Source organism: Chiloscyllium punctatum, chromosome 40 (assembly GCF_047496795.1).
Source record: "Chiloscyllium punctatum isolate Juve2018m chromosome 40, sChiPun1.3, whole genome shotgun sequence".
Taxonomy (NCBI): domain Eukaryota; kingdom Metazoa; phylum Chordata; class Chondrichthyes; order Orectolobiformes; family Hemiscylliidae; genus Chiloscyllium; species Chiloscyllium punctatum.
The window spans coordinates 4,775,130-4,785,184 of NC_092778.1; the positions used below are offsets into that span (position 1 = coordinate 4,775,130).

Below are 10,055 nucleotides of genomic sequence, written 5' to 3' on the forward strand. Positions count from 1 at the left end.
TGGGCTACTCTGGGGTAGTTGGGACCTCTGCAAATGGGATGGTTTACATCTGAACCAGACGGGTACCAATATCCTGGGGTGGATATTTGCTAATGTTCTTCAGGAGGGTTTAAACTAATTCAGCAGGGGGATGGGAACCTGAATTGTAGCTCCAGTGTTGCGAGCTTGAGAGTAGTGAGGTCATGAATAAGAGTTTGCAGAAGTGTACCAGCAGGCAGGAAGGTGGTTTGAAGTGTGTCTACTTCAACACCAGGAGCATCCGGAATAAAGTGGGTGAACTTGCAGCATGGGTGGGTACCTGGAACTTTGACGTTGTGGCCATTTTGGAGACATGGATAGAGCAGGGACAGGAATAGTTGTTGCAGGTTCCGGGGTTTAAATGTTTCAGTCAGACCAGGGAAGGTGGTAAAAGAGGGGGAGGTGTGGCATTGTTAGTCAAGGACAGTTTTACAGTGGCAGAATAGATGTTTGATGAGGATGTGGCTACTGAGATAGTATTGGCTAAGGTTAGGAAAGGAGAGGTCACTTTGTTCAGAGTTTCATATAGGCCTCCAAAAAGTTCCAGAGGTTTAGAGGAAAGGATTACAAAGATAATTCTGGAAAGGAATGAAAGTAACAGGGTAGCTGTTATGAGGGAGTTTAACTTTCCAAATATTCACTGGAAGGGCTATAGTTCAAGTACTTCAGATGGGTCAGTTTTTGTCCAATGTGTGCAGGAGGGTTTCCTGACACAATATATAGACAGGCCAACAAGATGCAAAGCCATATTGGATTTGGTACTTGATAAGGAATCAGGCCAGGTGTTAGATTTGGAGGTAGGTGAGCACTTCGGTGATAGTGACCACAATTCAGTTACACTTACTTTAGTGATGGAAAGGGATAGGTATATAACACAGGCAAGAGTTGTTGCTGGGTGAAAGGCAATTAGGCAAGGTTTAGGATGCATAGGATGGGGAAGGAAACTGCAGGGGATTGGCACAATTGAAGTGTGGGGCTTATTCAAGGAACAGCTGCTATGTGTCCTTGATAAGTATGTACATGTCAGGCAGGGAGGAGGTGGACGAACGAGGGAACTGTGATTTACTAAAGAAGTTGAATCTCTTGTCAAGAGGAAGAAGGAGGCTTACATAAAGCTGAGGCGTGAAGGCTCATCTTTACATAAGCCTCCTTCCTGAGAGATACTTGAGAGACACAAGTTAGCCAGAAAAGACCTAAAGAGAGAGCTAAGAGAGCCAGGAGGGAAAAAGAGATGTCTTTGGCAGGTAGGATCAAGGAAAACCCAAAAGCTTTCTATAGGTATGTCAGGAATAAAAGAATGATAGAATAAGATTAGGGCCAGTCAAGGACAGTAGTGGGAAGTTGTGCGTGGAGTCTGAAGAGATAGGAGAGGCACTAAATGAATATTTTTCGTCAGTATTCACACAGGAAAAAGACAATGTTGTCTAGGAGAATACTGAGATACAGGCGATTCCACGAGATGGGATTGAGGTTCATAAGGAGGAGGTGTTAGCAATTCTGGAAGGTGTGAAAATAGAAAAGTCTCCTGGATGGGATTTTTCCTAGGATTCTCTGGGAAGCTAAAGAGGAGATTGCTGAGACTTTAGCATTGGTCTTTATGTTATTATTATCTACAGGAATAGTGCCAGAAGACTGGAGGATAGCAAATGTTGTTCCCTTGTTCAAGAGGGGAATAGAGACAACCTTGGTAATTACAGACCAGTGAGCCTTACTTTGGTTGTGGGTAAAGTGTTGGCAAGGATTATAAGACATAGGAATAATATGATTAGGAATAGTCAACACGGTTTTGTAAAGGGTAAGTCGTGCTTCACATATCTTTTTGAGTTTTTTAAGAAGGTGACCAAACAGATGGATGAGGGCAAAGGATTGATGTGGTGTATATGGATTTCAGTAAAGCATTTGATAAGATTCCCCATGATAGGCTATTGCAGAAAATACAGAGGAATTAGATTGATGGTGATTTAGCAGTTTAGATCAAAAATTAGCTAGCTATAAGAAGACAGAGGGTGGTGGTTGATGGGATATGTTCATACATCCTGGAGTTCAGTTACCAGTGGTGTACCACAAGAATCTGTTTTGGGTGCATTGCTGTTTGTCATTTTTATAAATAACCTGGATGAGGGCATAGAAGGATGGGTTAGTAAATTTACGGATGACACCAAAGTTGGTGGAGTTCTGGATACTGCGGAAAGATGTTGCAGGTTACAGATGAACATAGATAAGCTGCAGAGCTGGGTTGAGAGGTGGCAAATGGTTTTTAATGCAGAAAAGTGTGAGGTGATTCACTTTGGAAGGAGTAACAGGAATACAGAGTATTGGGGTAATGGGAAGAGTCGTGGTAGTGTAAATGAGCAGAGAGATCTTGGCGTCCATGTGCGTAGATCCCTGAAAGTTGCCACCCAGGTTGAAAGGGTTGATAAGAAGGTGTACGGTGCGTTAGCTTTTATTGGTAGAGTGATCGAGTTTCAGAGCCATGAGGTCATGTTGCAGCTGAACAAAACTCTGATGCAGCTGCACTTTAAGTATTGCATGCAGTTCTGTTCACTACATTATAGGAAGGATGTGGAAGCTTTGGAAAGGGTTCAGAGGAGATTTAGTAGGACGTTGCCTGATATGGAGGGAAGGTCTTATGAGGAAAGGCTGAGAGACTTGAGGCTGTTTTCCTTAGAGAAAAGAAGATTGAGAGGTGACTTAACAGTGACATACAAGATGATCAGATGATTAGATAGGGTGGACAGTGAGAGCCGTTTTCCTCAGATGGTGATGGCTAGCATGAGGGAACATAGCTTCAAATTGAGAGGTGATAGATATAGGACAGATGTCAGAGGTAGGTTCTTTACTCAGAGAGTAGTAAGGGCATGGAATGCCCTGCCTGCAACAGTAGTAGACTTGCCAACTTTAAGGGCATTTAAATGGCCACTGAATAAACACATGGATAACAATGGAATAGTATAGGTTGGATGGGCTTCAGATTGGTTTCACAGATCGACACAACATTGAGGGCCGAAGGGCCTGAACTGCGCTGTAATGTTTTATGTTCTATGTTCTAACACTCAGATCACTCGTTGTACCTGTAAAATGATCTTTTGCAATTGATATGTTATGACACTAAAATCTCACTGTACCACAGAGTTATGCAATTTCTCTCAATTTAACCAATGTGCTGCTTTTCTCCTCTTCCTGGCAAAGTGAATAAGTTCATATTTTCACCGATCATGTTCCATCTGGCACGTTTTTGCCCACTCAATAAACCAATCTATATCCATTTGCAGTCTCTCATGTCTTCTTCAGAACTTAATTTCCTACTTACTTTCTGTCAACAGCAAATTTAGCAACCATACTTTGGTTTCATCATCCAAATCATTGATGTAGATTACAAATAGTTGAGGACAGCACTGATCCCTGTGGCACTCCTTTTGTTCCATTAAATTAAAATTAATTAAAATGACCCATTAATTTCTATTCTCTCTTTCTTGTTAGCGAACCAATCCTAAATCCATGCTAATGTGTGACCCCTAAACCATGATTCTCTTACTTTGTGCAACAATTTTCCAAAGCCTTCTAGAAATATCCGTGCCATATCTGCAGGTCCTCTTTTATTCTCATTGCTCATTGTTTCTCCAAATAACTCTAATAAATTAGTTTAAACCATGTTGACTTCATCTGATTGCAGTGAGATTTTCTAAGTGCCCTGTTATATGATCCATATTATTGGATCCCAATGTTCCTTCAAAGTTCATGATCCACGCAAGCCTCCTCTTACATTTCATCTAACCCCTTCAACATATCCTTCTATTCATGTTTTCCATCAAGTGATTATCTAATTTTCCCTAAATTGTTTCTATGTTATTTGGTTTAACACTTCTTACAATTAATTTCACGAAATTTCAATTAATTTCACTGTTGTCAAAGCTAACATTTGTTGTTCATCCCTAATTTATCTTGAGATGGCTTATACAAGGTAAGTCTGCATTTTTTTTTCTGTGTAAAGGAGTCTGTCTTAAGTTCTTATTGGATTTAATAATGACTGTGCAGTGTTGACAGCCCTGAGTTATGGACTTGCCCACAAGTGGGAACATCTACGTCTAATCTATCAAACTTTTCATGTATTTTACAGCCCTTCTTCTCTTCTCTCGTCTCAAAAATATAATAGGATTGCAGTTGAGAACAGGAACTCTTTCCAATTCTTTGATTATTCTGACCCAGGGCTGCTGAGTCAAAATTCAGGATCCCCAAAGCTACCCAAATTAAAGCTATTAACAACACAAGTGGACAATTACAGCTGAGAATTCCCTGGCTTGTTACAGCTCAGTTTCATATTGGACCATATGGATACCAGCTCAGGTCCAGGATATCTTCAAAGATGTTTGGTTATCTGGAGTTTTGTGATGTTAAAGGGAGCATCGCTTTTGCAAAGTGAAGTTCAATATCTTGTTTGAATAGAAACTGAATAGTGTTTCCACATTTGTCACTTTACCAACAGTGAGTCAGGAACGCCAAGGATAGTAACAACATAAAATGGTGTCCTTACAGATGAACACTGCTCTTTCTCCAATCCAGCTGATCACAAAAACAGCCCTGTCAGAATTCTCAGAGTTTGGTTGCCCACATTAGCCCAAAATAGGATAACGCAAAAGGGGAGAAAATGAAGTATATAAAAACCAAAAATATCTTGGATTGATACGATGCAACACAGAAAGGGCAATGGGAAATCACCCCTGGAATGGAGTTACAAAGGACAAAGAGCAAAGAACAAAGAACCTTACAGCACAGGAACACGGCCTTCGGCCCTCCAAGCCTGCAACAATCCAGATCCTCTACCTAAACCTGTTGCCTATCCTTCTGCTCCCTGCCCATTCATGTATCTGTCTAGATACATCTTAAATGACACTATCGTGCCTGCCTCTACCACCACCATTGGCAATGTGTTCAAGGTACCCATCACCCTCTGCATAAAGAACTTTCCACACACATCTCCCTTAAATTTTTCCCCTCTCACCTTGAACTCATGACCTTTAGTAACTGAATCCCCTACTCTGGGAAAAAGCTTCTTGCTATCCATCCTGTCTAGTCCTCTCATAATTTTGTAGACCTCAATCAAGCTCCCCCCCCACCAACCTCCATCCTTCTAATGAAAATAATCCAAATCTACTCAACCTCTCTTCATAGCTAGCGCCCTCCATACCAGGCAACATCCTGATGAACCTCCTCTGCACCCTCTCTAAAGCATCCACATCCTTTTGGTAATGTTGTGCCCAGAACTGTACATAGTATCCCAAATGTGGCTGAACCAAAGTCTTGTACAACTGTAATATAACCTGCCAACTCTTGTACTCAATAGCCAGTCTGATGAAGGAAAGCATGCTATAATACTTCTTGACCACTCTATCGAGCCACGTTGCCACCTTCAGGGTACAATGGACCCGAATATTCAGATCTCCCTTTGCATCAATTTTCCCCAGGGCTTTTTCATTTACCATATAGGTCACTCTTGAATTGCATCTTTCAAAACGCATCACCTCGCATTTGCTCCAATTTAACTCCATCTGCCCAACTCTTCAAACTACCTATATTCTGCTGCATTCTCTGACAGTCCCCTTCAATATCTGCTACATCACCAATCTCTGTGTCGTCTGCAAACTGGCTAATCAGATCACCTATACCTTCCTCCAGATCATTTATGTCTATCACAAACAATAGTGGCCCCAGCATGGATCCCTGTGGAACACCACTGGGCACAGTTGTCCATTTTAAGAAACTCCCTTCCACTACTACTCTCTGTTTCCTGCTGTTCTCTATCCATCTAGCTGGTACACCCTGGACCCCATGTGACTTCACTTTCTCCACTTTTTGTACTTTACACACAGGGTACATTTGTCATTTACTGACCACCTCTATATTGGGGAGACAGCCGCCTACTTGCGGAACATTTCAGAGAACACTTCTGGGACACCCGGACCAACCAACCCAACCACCCCGTGGCTCAACACTTCAACTCCCCCTCCCACTCTACCAAGGACATGCAGGTCCTTGGACTCCTCCATCGCCAGACCATAGCAACATGATGGCTGGAGGAAGAGCGCCTCATTTTCCGCCTAGGAACCCTCCAACCACAAGGGATGAATACAGATTTCTCCAGTTTCCTCATTTCCCCTCCCCCCACCTTGTCTCAGTCCCAACCCTCAAACTCAGCACCACCTTCCTAACCTGCAATCTTCTTCCTGACCTCTCCGCCCCCACCCCCACTCCGGCCTATCATCCTCACCTTAACCTCCTTCCACCTATCGCATTTCCAACGCCCCCCCCACCCCCCCACCCCCCCAAGTCCCTCCTCCCTACCTTTTATTTTAGTCTGCTGGGCACACTTTCCTCATTCCTGAAGAAGGGCTCATGCCCAAAATGTCGATTCTTCTGCTCCTTGGATGCTGCCTGACCTGCTGCGCTTTTCCAGCAACACATTTTCAGCTCTGATCCCAGGTTAACCAATCTCTTGAGAAATCTGAATAAGTGCAGCAAAGGTTTTAAAAGTTCTGCTCGACCTCCAACTTAATTAACAAACTGCCTTTAACATGAGGAAGCATTAACAAAATTCAACTGGATGCAAGGCACCAGCTACTTTTCAGAAAGCTACAGGTAAAACAAAGGTTACTTACAAATGGTTGAGAGTATTTGCTTAATAATCAACAACATTATGTGACAGATCTTGAGTGGATCTTCAAGTCACAAGCACTACCAACTGAGCCAGGTTGACATCAGAACTTTAAGGAATTACATAAATATTTGAAAGTGTGAATATTGAATGTGACTGTGACTAATTGTAAAGCTCAAGTTGTTAGGACAGTGACAGGCTGATCAGCCAATTTTCGCACTACACTCCACACACACCAGTACATATTCAACCCTTCCCCTAATTCCACAGTCATCCCATTCCCCCCTTCTACTTCCTTACATGAGCTTACTGCACAAAATATCACTGGACTGAAAGATTGAAGGCATATGTAAAGAAAAGTTGCAATTTCCATTCATTTCAGTTGACCATTTTCACAACAGTAGAAGAAAAATGAACAGCGAGGACAAGGTCCCTTCAACGTAAAAGCTTTCGCTCTTCATTTCTCTCCTTGTTGTTCTCTCGAGCTTGAACATTTGCAAAGTTATTTTGCTGTGCACACAAGCATTAAATTGAGTTTGCACTGTGGACCAATTTTCAGGGCTGTGCTTGCCTAGTAGCGAAGCTGCTGTACATGGGTAATTTCAGCACTCCAGCAACTGCATTAATTAGGGAATGTAAACAGCCACTTTGCCCATTACATGCAATTATACAGCTCAAATGCAACTGTGAATCCTGTTTAGACTGTGTCTTTAAATATGGATAATTCATGCTGAGAAACATACAGCATCAGGGAGAATTCTGAATTATTTTAACGTTGTGAGACAAAGTAGGAGAAATAAATTCTTAAGAATAAAGTATTGATAGAATTTAAAGCATAGAAACACCTATCCAACCGATTGGGTTTCTGCTGGAGTTTATGATCCTGATGTGCTTCCTGTCTCTCCACTTCACTGTCTCAGCATAACTTTTTATTTCTTTCTCTTACGTACTTACCTAGCTTCTCCTGATATGCATCAATGCCTCTCTCTTCAACCACTCCATTTGCAATAAGGTCTTATATATTCCGTCCACCCTCTTGATAAAGGTGTTTCTTGGATTTATTAGGGACTAAATTAAATATGTGACCCATCTAAAAGTTGAAATCTGACTTATCATGGAAGCCTTTCATGATCTTAAAGAAGCAGGAGAAAAATATTTTGCTTGGAATCAGTACGTAAAACCTGTGCAATTTTGTCACTTCCCCAGGTGAAGCCTGTGCTGGAAAGAATGTATCAGACTGAGTGCAGAGTAGATGTTGAACCTGCATTCTATCTTGACCAGTTACTTTACAGTCAGCATTTGAACTATTCTTAAACTCACAGGCCTTAAACTCACATTCTTTACAAGATCGAATTGTTGCAGGTTAGGCTAGTGAAATGCCAAACATTAAGTAATTAATGTTGTGGTTCTGTTCGCTGAGCTGGGAATTTGTCTTGCAAACGTTTCATCCCCTGTCTAGGTGACATCCTCAGTGCTTGGGAGCCTCCTGTGAAGCGCTTCTGTGCTGTTTCCTCCGGCATTTATAGTGGCCTGTCTCTGCCGCTTCCGGTTGTCAGTTCGAGCTGTCCGCTGTAGTGGCCGGTATATTGGGTCCAGGTCGATGTGTTTGTTGATAGAGTCTGTGGATGAGTGCCATGCCTCTAGGAATTCCCTGGCTGTTCTCTGTTTGGCTTGCCCTATAATGGTAGTGTTGTCCCAGTCGAATTCATGTTGCTTGTCATTATAGGGCGTTATAGGGCAAGCCAAACAGAGAACAGCCAGGGAATTCCTAGAGGCATGGCACTCATCCACAGACTCTATCAACAAACACATCGACCTGGACCCAATATACCGGCCACTACAGCGGACAGCTGGAACTGACAACCGGAAGCGGCAGAGACAGGCCACTATAAATGCCGGAAGAAACAGCACAGAAGCGCTTCACAGGAGGCTCCCAAGCACTGAGGATGTCACCTAGACAGGGGACGAAACGTCTGCAACACAAATTCCCAGCTCAGCGAACAGAACCACAACAATGAGCACCCGAGCTACAAATCTTCTACCAAACTTTGATTAAGTAATTAATTTTCCTCTGTACTTTCCAGGTAAATAGAGAGGCAAAATAACTTATTAACAACTAACATAGTAGACGATACATTAGAAGAAGAGATTTAAAAGCAAAAGACATTTGAGGTAGAAAGGGGCAATATATTGATAAACAAATTTAGGATTGATGACTAATACAGATTAATTGCATCTACACCTATTAAAAATGTAAGGAAGAGGCAGTATAGAAATTCATTAGAAAAGGAAATATTTCAGAGTTCTGAGGGATTGTGAATGTAACTCCTCTATTTAAAATGTTAAATAGAACAATTCCGGGTAACAATAGACCCATTAGTTTAATGCTGGTGTTAAACTGATAATTAAATCTTTATTCAAATATATATTTTTAAAAATCATCGAGAACTTGAAAAACAGTACAGATATTAAAAGGGATGTTCTTGCTTGACCAATCTTATTGACTTCTTTGAAGAAGCAACAGAAATGTGAACAAGATTAATACAGTAGATACAATGTATTTGGATTTTCAACAGTCCTTCAATAAAGATCCAAAGTTTGACCCGCTTATTTCTGACCACAAAACTTTAATATCTTTAATGAACAGTGTTTATCTTTTTCCTTTAAAGTGCTTCATAAAACCTACTTCTTTGACAAATCATTTGTGGTATTACCTCTTTCTATTGATCAATATTTTTTATTCTTCTTGGGATGTGGACATTGCTCACAAGGCCAGCATTTGTTACTCATCCCAAAATGCCCTTTGAACTGAGCGGCTTGCGAGGCCATTTGAGAAGGCTGTCAAGAGTTAACTGCATTACTATGGCCTGGAGTCGCATACAGGCCAGACCAGGTAAGGATGGCAGATTTCCTTCCCTCAAGGACATGAGTCAATAAAATGAGTTTTTTTGACTATCAACAAGATTGCCATTAGACTTGCTTTTAATTCCTATTTATGTTGAATTCAACTTTCAGATCTGCCATGTTGGGATTCAAACTCTTGTCCCTAGAACATTACATCCCAGGGTTGTTGGTAACTAAAGCTGTGACATTGCCACTACGTTACTGCCTCCCGCAATATGAAACCTCTATTAATGATTCTCCTATGATATGTTTTGGATGCTTTACTAGGTTAGAGGTATGAAATAATTGCAAGTTGTTAGTTCAGTTGAGATATTTTTGCTAAGCAGTTTATATTTTCTAAGCATTATAGTGTAAGCTCATAGTGTTGCGTGCTACATTACACTATCCAAAGTCCAAGGTCCAAAGTGATCCCAATTAGGATCATAAGCTGAAAATTTGAGCTCCCCAACTCTAAAGCAGCAATAGACACCATGGAGCTCTGATT

At 41.5% G+C, this 10,055-nt stretch overlaps 1 protein-coding gene across 8 annotated transcripts in view; it reads right to left on the bottom strand.

The window, feature by feature from the left end:
- LOC140464306 (protein ELFN1-like) overlaps positions 1 to 10,055 on the bottom strand; it is a 450,048-nt gene that overhangs the window by 48,324 nt on the left and 391,669 nt on the right. For 4 of the 8 annotated variants that reach the window (XM_072559229.1, XM_072559224.1, XM_072559226.1 and 1 more), the window contains one exon: positions 6,358 to 6,517. The exons of the other annotated variants lie outside the window; for them this stretch is intronic. The gene's annotated coding sequence lies outside the window, so the exon portion shown is untranslated. The remainder of the gene's footprint in view (positions 1 to 6,357; positions 6,518 to 10,055) is intronic. 8 annotated transcript variants of the gene reach the window in all.